This window comes from Ooceraea biroi, chromosome 7 (assembly GCF_003672135.1).
Source record: "Ooceraea biroi isolate clonal line C1 chromosome 7, Obir_v5.4, whole genome shotgun sequence".
In the NCBI taxonomy this organism is placed as follows: Eukaryota; Metazoa; Arthropoda; class Insecta; order Hymenoptera; family Formicidae; genus Ooceraea; species Ooceraea biroi.
The window spans coordinates 2,691,062-2,706,653 of record NC_039512.1 but is presented as its reverse complement, the minus strand read 5'-3'; positions in this window follow the sequence as shown (position 1 = coordinate 2,706,653).

The following is a 15,592-nucleotide window of genomic DNA, read 5'->3' as shown; positions in this document are numbered from 1 at the left end:
CGCGTGCGAGCGAAATTGCATTCTTTTGCTCCACTTTCGATTGCTATCGGTTGCTAGTCTTTGATCGTTTTCTTTTCTCCGCGCGATTTTCGTCAGGTGCACAGAACATCTTCAATTTTGCCGATAATAAAAATATTTATACGTTTGGCGTTACATTCTTAGTTAATTATATTCTTGATACGTTTATATCTTCACACATACAACGAAATATCAGGAAATAATCAAATATTATCAATGGAGTCGCCAAAGTTCTTCTCTTTCATTTCTCACGTTCGATCTTCGATGTTTCTGTCGTAAGAAACAAGCAGCAAGTTTCACCGAGATGCTCCTCAGGATTGGTATCGGCAGTCAGATGCAGACTCATTGATCGGTGTGACAGTTCATGCGGCGGATTTAATGCCACACCACCGGAGGCTGTCCGGCAGGACCTACGTCCCCCGGTGTCAGACAGACATACTGACGTGCACAAAAGAGCCTGGGGAAGCGGAATGCACGGAGGGTTTACGCTATCGAAACCACCTGGGAGCACCGCTCCGAAATGGAACAAAACTTGGATGCGCTTCCCCTATGCAGCCCCACTAGCATACACTACGGCTTCTTCTTCTTCTTCTGCTTCTTCTTCTTCTCTCTCGCGTGAAAGCAGCTCGATTCGACTATTTCCATGGTACTTCTCTCGCTCCTGCATACCCGTCGTTCCGACAAAGAGCCCGCTCGAGGAAGTGGAGAGCCACGTCGATTCCCGAGCAAAAAGGGGGCACCGAGTCGTAACGCGGGCGTGACACTCGAATCGGGAATCGGGACGTGGATAACGGAATAAAACAGGACTATCCCGTTTAATGGAATTACCGATAAGCGAGAGAATCCTCCAACCGGCACCGAGCGAAAGCTCGGCGGCAGGTTTTCCGCGCGCACGCGCGCTCACGTGTCGCAATTTGCTAACTGGCTGCTGCACGACTCGGATTAGTATTTTATTCAATTTTATTTGTTTTTCTTTTTTCGTTTTTTATCGTGTATGTTGCTGTAATAGAAAAAACGAATCGTTCGCATGAAAGAGTGAATAGCAGTAAGTTCTCGCTCGACAACTGAGGCATTAGCACATTCACCGCCAAGCAAAACGAGTTTTAAATAACTCTTCGTTTATGTCAACTAGATTATCAAAATTTATCATAAAATATGTCTATATATATTATTTTTTTAATTTTCATGAATCAAGATGCTAAATTACAATTAAAAATGAACGTTATCTGTTATGCTTTTCTATTATTCTTAAACGTCCATCATCTTGCAGATGTAAGTAATTTTATATGATACCTATCTTGACAAGATTTATTGTACAACGGTCACCGATGATCATCGTGACGATTAATGTGTTAAAAGCGCGAATCAGTATATATGTTACCGTTAGTGTACATAATATCGATATTATATGTATTTAGGTATTTAATACCTAGATATTTCATAAAATACTGGTTCTCGGTAGTTAAATTATAACTAGTTAAATTACAACTAGTTATTATAACTAGTTACGTCGATATTATATCGATAACTAGTTATTTCACAGAATATCGACATTATACGCTTTAACGGTAACATATATAATTAATCGTAAGAAGCGAGCGAGAGGCCGTGTAACAAGGTTTTGCTCTTAAAAAATTAAACGAGTTTCTTTCTCTCTCTATCTAGCTATAAAGCGGCGAAGACGAGACAAAACGGAAGCCTTACAAAAGGAGTGTGTTGAATCCACGTGGAGATGCATCGATGCGAGGCACGTACGCCAGCGAATGCATCGCAAAAGAGGAATCTGTTTTACGCGATAGCGCGAGAGGGTAGGATCGTGACCTTGCACGTTTTACGATCAGCGAAAAATAAGAATGTTAAATACAACAATCAAGCGTTTATCATTAATTGCAAACTCAGAAATATCATCAGTGACAACTCAATAATTTCACGGAAAAAAGTTTCGAAGCTTGTTTAAGAGAGGTTGCTGATTGTATGAAAACCGAAGAATTTGAGATATCTCAACTTTCAGTTTTCTTTTTTTGAAAATATAAGGAAACACATTATTAGAGTTGAATCGAATGTAATATGTTTATTAAGTATCGAGTGAAAGACAATAATCGAATAAAATTTTGCAAAATTTGTAATGAGAACTCGCTATTAAAAAGATTGTCAAAGCAAAATTAAACGTTTAAACGTTTAGACAATAGTCGTATATTCTCCATCAATCGTTAAATTTTACTTGTTTGCACGCAGCAGAAAATAGTACGCAAAAGGTACATGAGTTAAAGGAAGAGAGAGAAGATCGAGAATAAAAGATGTAATTAAGCATACTGCGTAAACACACGCGCCATATCTATACGCGTAATAAAACTTCACGTGCATTCTCCCGCAAGGTTATCACAAATATTAATTAAAAGTTTCTTGCTTTTAATTATCGCATGTTACAGCAACATCGAGGCTTTGTGAAATAGACTCTTATTTTTCAGTATTCAGAGCTTTTAGTGGAAAACATAAAACGCATGCGTCACGAAATATAATAGATAATATATGCGAACTTCCTATTCGCCGCCAGCTTCCTGTGTTGCGGTCCACGACGGGATAATTCCATCTTGCAGCTGGATCTCCCTGCAGCATATCGTACGCATCATAAAAACTATCACAAAGCGAAATAAACGAAAAATTTAATATAAAGAGAAATTAATTAATGATCCTGGCGCACGTGTAAACGGCGTTTTCTACTTTCGTTTGAAACCCGCCGCTTTAATTTACAGCAGATATCTCCCAGGCCACCCGTACTATCTTCACCTTATTTGACCATGAGCTTTATTTTATGATCTCTTCACGTCTCCTTAAGACCAGGATTAACAATATGAGCGCCGCGCGGATTCCCGGGATCAGCCGAGATTCAACAGTGAGAGACTCGCAAGGGCGGAAGCAGGCCCGCGCAAAATTGAATTTCCCGAATCACGAATCTGGAAAGAAACGCACGATGCGCGCGCTTAATATGTCGCAATATTCGCGTGTCTCGCGTAAAGAAATACGAACGACGAGCGGAAAGGGGGCAGGGAAAGGCAGAAAGATATTCGAAAATCACCGTGCTTTCACATCGCCACCAAAGTGACAATTTGCCAAGGCATTCCTCATGCCGCCCCTAATCACGCGCCAAACACGCATAACAGAGAATGGTAGCGTAGAAGAGAGGGAGGGAGGGGAACGACGACAGGGATTAAAATGCCGTCCCTTCCCTCTTTACCGCCACGGCACTCAACTCGACAAACCCGGCCAGGATCATTATTCACGGGCATCCCCCTTCATCTGCCCCCTTCGCCCACCATCCATCTATCTCGAAGGGGCAAAGGAGGAGAAGGGCACTCCATCCACCACCCCCTCGGCATTTATCGCCCACAGTCGTTTGTCCTCGTAAAAAGAATCATTAACACGTACAACGGGTTTCTTAGCCCGCCCCCGCGCGACGCCCCATTTTTACTGCGCCATCCATCCGCCCCCGAGAGTTCCTTGCGGAACTCGCGGCGCGACTTTTTTCTCCGGCTCCATTTCTCTCTGCCTCGGCTTCCGCTTTCCGCGCTTCACGCTCGCGCGCGCGTTGCACGTCATTTCCGTAGGGCGTTCGTACGGGGGTTGCTTGTCAGCATTCTCCGTGCGCGTGCCCTTTTCAAAGAGTACTGCGGTACGCGTGTTTTCGTCTCTTTTCTGCTGATTGAATTAGCTGGAAACGACTATCGCAACGCCAATAAATATTATAAATGAACAAATTTGCGTCCTCGACGGCGATTACTGCTTCGCGAAATTCAAGTTCCATCGGGCAATAATAAAATCGTAATACTCGCAGATTATTCTCGAAGACAAATCTCACTACGTCAGTCATCTCTTCCGCTTGTAATTATCGTTATTAACAGCTCGCGGAACAAAAGGGGGCAGCTGCACTCGGAGAGCTGCGTCGAACGTTCCGCAAATATCCCCGGTCTCGAAGTTGCATGAGACGGGCCATTAAACCGTAATAACACGTTGGGGTCTGTTTGTGCGTGTCATGAATATGCGGGATAACGTCTCGCTGTCGTACTTCCGACTAAGTTAAACGTGGGTGAACCGCGGGGCAAACCGCGCGCACGCTGTCCCGTCCCCCATAAATTCTGCCGTGAAAAACGTCACGCGCTCAGAACCGCGTCGCAAACGACGGGGAAATATCGAGTGCAGCCGGCTGCACTCCCGGAGAGTTCCTCCTGCATTCAGCGCGTGCGGTTCGCAATATCTACCGTCGAGGATCGAGGAGTTACCGCGGCACGTCGAACTTGCCCGGAAGTTCGCAGCAGTCCGCCGTTGTGTCTCGCCGGCTCCTGTCCCACCCCTCACCCCGTAGTCGCGGGAGTTGTTCCGGGAGCGGGTCGTTAAGTTATTTACCGCTCCGCGATTTTATTGAGACCCGCTGTGGCATTAAGCGCGCATTGCGCGACCAGAGATCCCGACGTTAAATTGCGCTGCTGGCACATCGAACCGCAGAACGCAGCTTTTGTATGTCTGACTGAGAGAACAAAAACGTCAAAGCCAAGCGTATTTGTCAGCGAGGCGGGCGGGTGCGTGACGATCTAAGCGACAAGCGAATTTAGTGAGAGCAAATGGAGAGAAAAGGAAAGATATAAAGAAAGTATATAGTGAATCGATCAAAATTAGTGTAAGTATCGTCGATTATTATTATCATTATTATTACTGATTAAATATTGGAACGAAGCTTTGCGCGTGTAGAAAAACATTTGTCTAATATTTTACTATACTATATTTTTATTTTACTAAGTAAATTTAAAAAGTATACAGCGATGATTGCAGAAGAAAAATATATCTAAAAATAGTCTTTAAGGGATGGTAATTGTGTATGATGCGTATTGAAAATAACTGGATATCCATTTCATGTAATTAATTGTTGAAACGCCATCGTGCATGCCCATAATAGGCTTCATTAAAGGGCGCATTTGCGTTTCATTTCCGCATCACCAACAAAAAATCACAACCGACATCAATAAATCACATAAATGATAAATGAAAATATGATAAATAAAAAACTGATACGGTAACTATGAACTTCCGGTCATACATCACAAAATACATCCATCTTGCAACCGCGTGATCAACTACATAAATCGCAGCATGTAATTCATGCGCTCAGTTAGTGGATACGCGTGAGATATTAAAGATCAATTGATTCCTTCGCGTATGGATCATGTGAAATTTACCTCTTTAGCGGGGGTAAAGTGACGGTGTCACTTACGACACTTGAAATCCGAACGCCCGAGTCACGCCTGTTCTCCATTACTCCGTTAATTAATAAAACCAGCACTTCATTCCGAAGAACGCCGGAAATAGCGTGGAAAGCTCGTGAAGAGCTTTGGTACACGCGCGGCAGCTTTAAGCTTCCGCGGCCGAGCATTAGGTAATCGTGACCGGACGATGGAGACACTACGCGCGGCAGGAGGGGAAGCCGACGGTCAGCTAAGAGGGTTCATGGGGGTGGTAGGACGCGCGCGCGAAAGTATCAGCTTAACCGGTGGAAGCAGCCACGATGGTTTTCCTTGATCGTTCTAAACCGCACGGACAAAGAGGAAGAGACAGGAAGAGGGAGGAGGGGACGGAAGCTTAATAACGAGTTATAAACAGCGGGACACAGGGAGGCGTGAGCATTTTATGCAAAACGGTGGCACGACGAGTAAAAGGAAAAGAAATAAGGGGGGTAGAATAGGGGGAACCGCGTAAGGATAGAGCCCGGATTTTTATTCATGCAGCCGTCGTGTCGCCATATTTTTATGCACCGAGTAACGGCGCCCGCGAGAGATTAATGGGACTCGACCAGCGTTAAACGTCTTTCAAAGCAGCGGGCTGTTATTCTTAAAGCCCGGCACGCTGCTGGCGATAATTTTTATCTCGTTGTTCAACGGGAGATCGGGGGGAACGTCGCCCTTTCCCGCTTCATCCCTTTTCACGATCCGCCCTGCACCATCGCGCGACTGACAGTGGAGTCGCGCGCCGACCGACTAATGGACAGATTCTCCAATAGATTAGAGGGGATGTCCATAAAAATTGCATTTCCACGGAGCTACGGAATGCGCATTTGCCGGGAATTCGAGTCATTACAAGTCGGACACGACGTAGAAATTTAGTATTAGCTTGTAATAGAAATTACTGTCGATGGTGAGGCACGATAATTCAAAAAACATAGTTTATATCACGAATGCTTGCTATCTTGTCGTCATAAAACAGTTTTCTGCTGAATGTATCGCCCTAAAAACTTAAAAATAAAATAACATAAATGCGCACGTGTAATAAATACATGTAATACATGTAATAAATTCTTTCTAAATTACTTGCAAGCATTATCCGTTGCAATTAAAACCTTAATCAATTATAACGATAAAACTGACGCTATTTCCATCGCTTTTAAAATATTATCTGGCAGAACATTTACGTTATGTATTTATTTAAAGGAAAATATACATATATACACATATATCGTGACAATTGGAATTGATTTTGCACACTCGTCTTTGTTTTATTATAAAACACGCGGCAAACCCGCACGGATGTACATAAACGAGTACAATGGGCTACCTTAATAACATTCCATGCAACGTATTTTTACAGATCTGTCTCTCTCTCTTTTTCTCTCTCTTTCGGATTTCAAGAGTCATAATATGGGGGAGGAAAGGGTGATTCGCTTATTACTTTCATTCCTTGTTCACATAAAATTGAAATCATGCAATCGAACAGGTGCGCAGGAAGCTCCACTTCCAAACTATTACCGAGAAGTTGAATCGTACGCGAATGCTAAAATTTATCGAGTGACGTCGTTTTTGCAGCCACAACCACATTTTGTGTCAAATGACGCTCGATATTGGGTGCAACATTTCGTTAAATTTTAATGAACGACAATACATATGCTCATTTATCCGGCGTGCGTAAGTAAACACCGAAGTTTCATCACATACGCGTGGTGTTTACTGTCAATTACCGTAACGCTGCATATGTAATTACTTGTATCGTTATTATTACTATTGCCACCATAAATCACGCCGACTGCATGTATTTACTGTATATCGCGCCCGCATCCGCTGATACGTCAATTAACGCGAAACGTGGTTTTAAATGATATAGGTACATTCAATTTCAAAGCGTGACATTTTTTCTTCTGGAGATTCGTTGTTCAAATGTGATTTCCCGATGAACTCTCGTCTCATCACGATAATTTATCAAATTTTGAGGTAATATGTGTTACCGCGGGTTTATTACGATATTATTTATGCATGACGCTTGTTATCATATAATATTATGTATAGAATAAATTTAATAAATTTAATATTATATAATGAGATAGACAATAATGAAGTAGATTAGATAAAGCTGATTTCGAAATATTCTATTACAATATATTATTACAATAGATTCCGTGCGAAAAGAGCAAAAGAAAGTATTTTATGTTGAATAGCGATAAGAAGAATGTAAAATGTCGACACGAAGGAACAATGTGAAATGTTTATCGCAAAACATTTATCGTTAGCTATAATACCGTGGCGTGTCGAGACTTTCTCGCGCCGATGTATTGTGCACACCCCATTCCTGAAATAAATCATACATGCTAAATGTCGTGGCGACTAAGACATAAATTTTACGCCGTAAAAGAGAGATTATCAATCTCGAGCATTTTTACGACGGAAGTCTATCATACGAATGTAATCATGCGAATGTAATTATTATTTCTTACAATTTAATTTAATATTTAATTAATATTTAATACTTAATATTTAATTAGAATGAATTACAAGTATAATATTATCAATAATTATTTATTCCAACGTCCGAGTAGAAATCAAATTATTGCTATTGTTATTTTGTACTAACAAATATGATGCATTGTATAGGCGCGAAAATTGCAACAATACAAAGCACGAAAATTTCTCTGAATTCATAACTCACCCCATCACTACACAATTCAAAAGCAGAAAATGAGGCAATGTAAATACACAATAGACACAGCCATGAAAATGGTGACGCCGTAAAATCTCTAATCCGCCTTATAAGCGAAAAATCACACGCACACATAGACCAGTCAGCTAAAAGGCGCTATACATACGTCGCGATGTGTATTGTGTTTGCACGGCAGCCGCGCCACGCGGAACCACAAAATGAAATCTGGAACAAGTTTCTCGTTCGCGGGTCACGCCGGCGCGAAAACTCGAGGCCGCGGAAACTTTATTCTCTCCATGAGATCGCCGACAGATATTGCCGCTACGTGGATGGACGGATTCGTCCGTGATTGCAGTTGTAGGAACCGACACCGGTTATCGATCAAACCAAGCGAGACAGCGATTTTGCATTAAATAAACATTATTCTGCAGCGTTATAAAGGCAAGCTTTATTTTTTGATAGAAATACACGGTACTTTGATTCGAGTACGACAATTCAATCGATAAACATTTTTAAGCAAATAATGGTATTATTTCTTTCGATTATTTAACAAAATACACATGCAGCGAAAGAAAACGTTTAATTTAAATGTATGAGAAACGTATCTAATTTAAATGTATGAGAAGATCTCTTTCGTGATATTTGAATGCGCTCTACAAAACGCTGCTTACGGTATTACAAAATTATTATAACAACTTTTGTAAGATAACGACTAGAGAATGACACGTTTAATAGAACGTGTGGGCGGGAAAGGGAAAGATAATAAACGCTCCAAATGCAACTCTGACAAACATGGGAATATTCCCAGGTTGCATGTTAGATTCTCGTCAAGTCCATGATACATATCATAAAAATGATAGCTCGCGCGGTATGTGGGGCGGAAGAGCTCTTATCAACGAGACACAGCATCCGGTGGGGAAGGAGTCGTACGTCGCGCGCATTCAGATGATGCAGTCCGTCTTCGGATAGACGTGGACCGATGGTCAAAAGGGAATGACTGCGCGATGCGGAAGCCACGAGCGACGTGCCGGCACTCGGGGTGGCGTATTAGGAGGATTGAATATGAGAGAGAGAGAGAGAGAGAGAGAACGAGAGTGAGGAGGGGGAGAGAAAGAGTAGGTACTCATAGTGTTCCCGAGTGCGCCACAACTTATCTCCGTGAGCCGAGGTCCGATGGGGGTGCGGATAAGTCGCGCGGGCGCGCGACAAGAATGGCGCGGATGAAATAAATAAGAGTCAACGCGAGAAAAAGTATGAGGTGGGCTAATGCGGGAGAACAGAGAGGAATATATATGTATGTGTATACGTAGAGAAAAAGGGAGAGAGGAAGGAAGAGGGAAAGAAGAGAACGGAGCGCGAGGCAATGCCATCGTTGTGGATAAGGAGAGGCGGCGTGCGGCGGTGAACGCGAGAGATGAAATGGAATTTCTGTCGGTCGGGTTAGATAAACAGCCGCAATTTCGCTCACACGCTCGACGCGCGACAGGCAGCAACCAGCCAGGCGACCTGGAGGACCCCCGACGCGCGTTTCCTCCTCGGGAGGAACGCGCGCGAGTTCACCCGCGACGCCCCCGAATGTTTCTTCGCGATTCTTATTTTCGGTGCCGTTCCTCCGCACGCGCGAAGGCTCTTCGATTTTCCCGTCTTCCCTCACTTTGTCTTCCGCCGCTTGTATCCCATCGCTTTTATTGCGATCGACTTGCCCGATCCCCTTCTCCCCTCTTCTCCTCAACCCTGTTTCTTCCTGCTGCATCCTCGTATCATTGACGCCGTCGCCCGTTGAAAAGTAGCGTAGCTCCTGCATTGTTTTGTGATACTGCATATATGTGCTGCCTGTGTGTGGGCGTAACTACAGTGATAGCACGTATTTGTTCTTCCTCGAGCGTGTCAGCTTCGTGCTGATATTCTTCTCTCATCCTGCTGGATCTCCAACTACCCTCCATGAGAGAGAGAAAGATATTCGTTTCGCTACCGAAAATATTTTCTCGTACGGTCTTAATGATTTGCTTTTGCTGCCGCTTATCTCCCGATGCTCTATCTCGCGACCAATTATTCAAGCTCCTTAGCTTTTTCTCCGTTCTTCTATCTCTAACGTTCTTGCAACTTTACGTCTTTTTCTTCCGCTTTCTTCCTTCCTCTCCTTATCTTCCGCCGGCAATCGTACTTCGTCTCTCGCTCGTCTCTCGTTGTCCTCGCTATCCCCCCATCTCTTGATTTACGCACCCCATCGATCTTTCTCACTCGCGAAATCTCAGCCTTCGTTCCTCGCGTTTTTATAACTTCGCTGCTCCCTGCGCCCTTCATTCCTCATATTTGCATCCGCTGCTCTAGTTTTCGTCTCGGCGTGTCTATCGATCGCCTGTGTCATGAAGGTATTACACTCGCGTGATGCAATGGCTCAATGCGATTATTTACAACCTGTTTATGCTCGATTCACGATCTTCACTCGAAAATGAGAAATAAATCTTCTTGTTTTTCGTAACGGTACTTTGCGCAATCACCCGGTGGAAAAGCTGACGGAAATGGTGTCGCCGGTCAATCTCCCGGTCCCGGCCGGGATGCAGATCTCGTGCGAGGCATTTGCGTATCTGGATGCTAGGTATCATCCGATTGTGCGCGCTTACGTGCAAGACTTGAGCGAGGATGTGTCGCCATGCACGTTTCTCGCGGGGAAAAAGTCGGTGGATAAGGCGTGATCTCGGTATGACTTTCGGATAAACGTTATGGCTTGTTTATGAGATCGTATTGTTCTTTATGGCACTTCAGCTTGTCTAGTTTCTCTCATCCTCATAATATCGGCTGGTTTATCAAGCATGTGGTTACCTCGCGTCCGTATGCTCGAAACGAAACATTTCAGAGTCTCTCTTTTTTCTCTTTCTCTGTCTCTTTTTTTCTTTCGGCCTTTCGATCGCTTTACCAGAAATATTCATTTTATTGAGTAAATATTAGTGATGAAAAGTGTATACGAAAGTAAACACTCTTCAATTTTACTGTCTTCTCTTCCGCCTCTATTTGCGTTGTAAAACTCTCTTGATATTTTATGATTCGAATTCGGTAGAAAATAGAACTCACTACATTTGATATCAGATTCAACAATATAGTTCCTTCTCTTTTTATTTCAAAATGTGAGGAATAAGTGAATGCGACGATGGAAATTTCCATCTAGCCGCAGCGAAGGATATGATTGTTAAAGTACTTTTTTTCAAAACCTGTTACATAGATAAATATACGGTTTCCCTTCAAGAAAATAAATACATTTATCAGAATAAAGAAAGCTTAATAAAAAATCAAGCTTTATATAATATTTATAAATAATGCACAATTAAATATAATAATAATTCGCTTCGCCTTCTAAGAAAAGAAGAAAGCACTGCTCAATCTTGGCTGATGTGCTTTTCAACACACCATACAACGAAAACTTCGCGTGTCGCTCGTGCGAACTTTTGTGGGTCGGTGGTGGTGGCCCTCAGGAACTTCGCATCGAGTGTGCCTGCAGGAACTTTCAGGGTCGTTTCACGTATCCGCGGTCGGATCGTCGGTCCATTCGTTAGCTAACTCCGGCGTGCCACCCCGGACCGCTCCTCCGAGGCGCACCCTTACCGAAAAACCCCGCCGCATTACGGGTAAACGTTTTTACAGTGGCTGGGATGTCGCGTCTCCGGGGTTGATTAACTTGCACGGCCGCGCTGCAAATCGAAACCGCGAACTACGATCATCCGTAGCTGCGTTGCGAACGTCAGCTCTGGAATTCTCTGGAAAAGCCGATTATACTTCAGAAAAGAATCTTGCGACTTTTTATTCTACTAGAACAGCAGAAATTCGCTGTTATTTTAAAAATAATGCGCTTTGCATCTTCGATCTCCTAACGGCAATTATAATAATCATCCATGAAATATGACGCGTGAAGTAAATATACATTTAGATCAATATTGTTTCATGCAAATTCCCCGTATTCTATTTTTATCCATGGAAAATCCATCGATCTATTTTATTTGTGATATAATGAGTTATATCAGAAGTGGATCAAGTAACAAACGTATATTTATACAACTGTCAAACTCCTTAATTGCTCTTCGGCCAACACCGCTTCACTGAAAATGTCAAGCTTCTTAAAATTTACTGTCTCAAAATTTTAACGCAAACTGTGCACTGATAAACTCATTCCATAAGTATTGTCGCTTATGGACTCCGCGTCTTGCATTGTTAAATGAAGAATCGAAGATGAGGAGAATTTAGCGAATACACGAGAAATCCGAAAATACTATGTATTCCGATTATTGAACAACTAATTTACCTTCGAGATGAAAAGTCCTTCTTCGCGATCGCGCGTCGTGCATTATCACCGCGGATGATATCAATAATTCACGAATGATAAAAGATGCAGTTTTGTCGTTTGTGCTTCTAAAATCACCATGACGCTTCTAGAATTACCATGACGTACGCTTCTTTATCCGAGTTTCCTTTGACGCCAGCGAAAGATATATCCTGACGTGTCTGCCAAGGTTTCCAATACGGGACCCTTCGGGACATCTCATTTCCGGCGCGTAGCTTCATTATTCCCGCATTCTTCGCCTCGGCTGTTGTCTTTGAACAAATTCACCGTGGAGAGGAAGCTCGGGCCAAAGGAGCGCACGTTTAACGGATCGTTTATGGATGAAGGCTCCGATTCGGGACTATCTCTTACGGACGACGGCTCAAGTGCTCCAACGACCAAATCTCCTGAATACTTTATTGTCCGACGTTATGGCGTAATGAGGCGGTCTTTTATCCCGATTAAAAAGGGGACGGGAAACGTCAGCTTCCATGCGGAGCATATTCGAGGATTACGTATTTCCTCTCCGCAAATCCACGCGTAAGCCCACCTCGGCGAACCGCGTTTGTACTCACTGAAAAGATAAATGAAATAATAACAATAACAGATTGTTATTATCAGCATTAAGAACAACGTTATAGTGCTAATCTATATATATATACAGGGTGTCCCGGGTTTTAACCGACAAACTGCGGGAGCATATTCTACTAGTGGAAATAAGAAAAAATTCTTATATCGAGTTTGCTTAGAAATGCTTTATTACAAAGTTATAAACCAATATTGAAAAGAAATATCAGATAAGTAACAACGGATTTTTTCACAAAAATAAAAATTATCTACGCAATGATTTAGTGACGCATTTTAAAATGTTGTCCTTGCACATCGATACAAGCTAGACATCGACGTAGTACAGAATTTGTTACGGTACGACATTCCTGAAAATTTTCTTGCATCTCAGTAACTGAATTAGTAATTCGTTGCTTTAAATCTATCTGGTACTCTCCTGTTAGGAAATCTACGTTGATACTCTCGTACGGCAGCTCGTGCATTTCCGTCACAGAATCCGTACACGAAATGAATATCGGTGTATTCCTCATTTGAAAACACTTTTGGCATTCTGATAGTAATTGCTAGTTCACACGACAATTGAAATCTAACAGCTACTGTTGTGAAAGTAACAATTATACTGAATCGTTTCAACATAGTGAACATGAATACATGTGAATACACGTAACATAAACATCCTCGACCTTCCAAATTCTACACTATGTTCCGTTGTTACTTATCTGATATTTCTTTTCAATATTGGTTTATAACTTTGTAATAAAGCATTTCTAAGCAAACTCGATATAAGAATTTTTTCTTATTTCCACTAGTAGAATATGCTCCCGCAGTTTGTCGGTTAAAACCCGGGACACCCTGTATATATAATCTATATATATACAGTGCTGGCAAAAAGTTCCGGAACGGTTAAAAATCTTGGAAAATAATGATTTAGTGGAAAAATGTTTCAAACAAAAAGTATAGGGCTTAAAAAAATCTATTAGATGATGATATATATTTGACCGCGCGCGCGCACACACTCATACACGCACACATACGCACGCACGCACGCACACGCACACACACACACAAAAGAGGTGTAAATCCGACCGTGCAACCTCTACGCGGTACACCTTGGGTAATTCTAATGCCGGCGGTACTGTGTCACCTTCAAGCCTTATAAGTCAAAAAGTACGTAAGAGAAAAAAAATTTATTATAACGTTTCGAAAAGCTCTCGAGCTAAGCTACAAGAATATGTAATAAAAAATAGGGGTTTCCATTTAAGATTTTTATGTTGACCATGACCGGGCTTTCCAAGGTCATACCAAGGTCAAATGTATATAATCATTTAATAGATTTTTTTAAGCCCTATACTTTTTGTTTGAAACATTTTTCCACTAAATCATTATTTTTCAAGATTTTTAACCGTTCCGGAACTTTTTGCCAGCACTGTATATAAGCCAAATACCACTCACTGACTCATCAACGTGCAGCCCGAACCACTGCATCTATCGACTTGAAATTTTAAGGGTATATTCCTACTATTACGTAGGTGTTCACTAAGGGTGGGTTTTCCGAAATTCCACCCCTAACGGGTGAGAAGGGGTAAAATGTGTTTTTATTCAATTCTACACATAATATCGCGGGCGAAGCCCGCGTGACGGGGGATGCTAGTAAATAATAAAATTATAATACTAATTGCTTTATCATCCTTAACATGTACATTAATGGTTGAATGCGATCGATAACAATTCCTTGATTACTCATAATTGTAAACGTTTTGTAAACCTCCCACGACGAGTAATAATGGCGAATCAAAGGACAATATTATCGCCAATTAAACAAGCCAAGCGCAAAACTGTGCACCGCGTCAGCAAATATCCGCCTTTACCGAATTCAACCGGTGAATACAAATATCCGTTTCACCCGTCGCAGTAACAATAGCCGGAAAGAGTACAGATGAAATTTTTCCATCCTCTCGCGGGACGCGATTCGTCGAACGGCCGGCTGGCTAACAAAACCCACGTAAATCTGTCCCGCGCGCGATGGAAAAAGATTTTCGATGCGAGAGCATCCGAAAGAAAAAAGAAACAATAGACTGCGATGATTGACCCACAAAACAAGAACCCTCTCCCACTCCCTCTTTTTCCTGTAATAACGATTGTTCGGCAAATTTTTCGGCCGATTAACGCGAAAGCAGACGCGCATCAGGGCGGATCCGCCAGAAACGAGGGTAATCTGATTACAGACAGCCGCGATCCCTCCACTGGAGGGTGGAGCTCGTTGCTGGGAAAACCGCAACGGTATTCTTAATTGAGGCCGAAGGCGAGAAGGAAGAGGAAGAGGAGAGGGGTTGAGGTAGATCGCGAGCAAGGCTCGCAAATCTGATGCGAGTGGACGGACGATCCGTCTGGCGATGTCGGCAATTAGTTTAACGCAATTTTGCCGCACGGTGCTTCGATCGCTCCGCTCCGGTCCGCTCCGCGCCGCGCGATCGCGCGCTGCAAACCGTAATCGAATCGCGCATTGCGTTCGCGCGCGCGCACGCGCGCGAAATCAACGCTATAAACTAATGCCAGAGACGGCCAATGGGATTATCCTCTCTCTCGCCGGCTCTGTAACCGGAAGGCGAGAACCGTCGAGAATCCGATTAGGGTGCTTCAAGCGTGATCTGCCGGGAACAGGCGTCTTCGAGCGTGATAATTTATAAATGACGGCGATGCGCAACCCGCGCGCGCACCGGCTATTATTTAGCGATCGAAGCGGGT